General features: G+C 43.6%; 1 protein-coding gene and 1 long non-coding RNA gene across 4 annotated transcripts in view; one reads left to right on the top strand and one right to left on the bottom strand.

The window, feature by feature from the left end:
- Positions 1-798, bottom strand: part of polr3h (polymerase (RNA) III (DNA directed) polypeptide H) — an 8,543-nt gene that overhangs the window by 5,999 nt on the left and 1,746 nt on the right. The gene's annotated exons all lie outside the window — the stretch shown is intronic.
- Positions 1-798, top strand: part of LOC107672918 (uncharacterized) — a 7,416-nt gene that overhangs the window by 5,305 nt on the left and 1,313 nt on the right. The gene's annotated exons all lie outside the window — the stretch shown is intronic.

Below are 798 nucleotides of genomic sequence, written 5' to 3' on the forward strand. Positions count from 1 at the left end.
TTTTTCTGCAAGCGTCTGAGAAAACGAGCGCGTCTGATTTTGCTCCCTTGGTGACGTGGCAAAGAGATCTCATTATAATATTACCGCCCCTTAATCAGTAAGTTTCCACCCAAGGCGCCATCATTGTTTTCGCAAGCGACAACGGTGTACCAGTTCTAACGCCATGACGAAAGTTTGAGCAAAACATGCTAACTGTTCTGTGTTTGGCTGAACAGACGAGCACAGAGCACTATTTAGAGTCCCAGTTGCAGAGTAGACAAAAAAAAACAGTGGATTTATTAATTTTGCGAAGCTCTAAGAACGATTATGTAAGGCCGGGCTCGACCTCTATGAGTTAGCCCATTTCTTTGCCTCCTCTTGACCCTGAAAAGAATCTGGGTCTCTGGCTATGGCCTGCTTCATTGCAGTTGATCTACAGGACCCCCTTCTGGACGCCCTGGACAATTACTTATAAGTCATTCATCTACCATAGCACAGTGTCATTGAATAGGTTCCCGTAGCGTCTAGCGACGCAGTACGAAGTGAAGTATCGAAAGGGAATGTACTCAGTTACTAACGTAACCTCGGTTCCCTGAGATACGGGAACGAGTACTGCGTACTTTTTTTGTGTTCAAAATTTACAAAATTTATATAATAATCGAGTACACTATGAATCCATTTTCCAAACCGTGTTTTTGGCTTGGCCTGAATCACTATGGTACACCTATAATAAGTGTTTATATTCTGACTATTTAGACTGGTTCGGGTAGGTACCGCTGCGGAGTAGCCCAGTACCTGCGTGATTCGTCATAGACATAA

The sequence above is a fragment of the Sinocyclocheilus anshuiensis genome, unplaced genomic scaffold (assembly GCF_001515605.1).
Source record: "Sinocyclocheilus anshuiensis isolate Anshui unplaced genomic scaffold, SAMN03320099.WGS_v1.1 scaffold464, whole genome shotgun sequence".
Taxonomy (NCBI): domain Eukaryota; kingdom Metazoa; phylum Chordata; class Actinopteri; order Cypriniformes; family Cyprinidae; genus Sinocyclocheilus; species Sinocyclocheilus anshuiensis.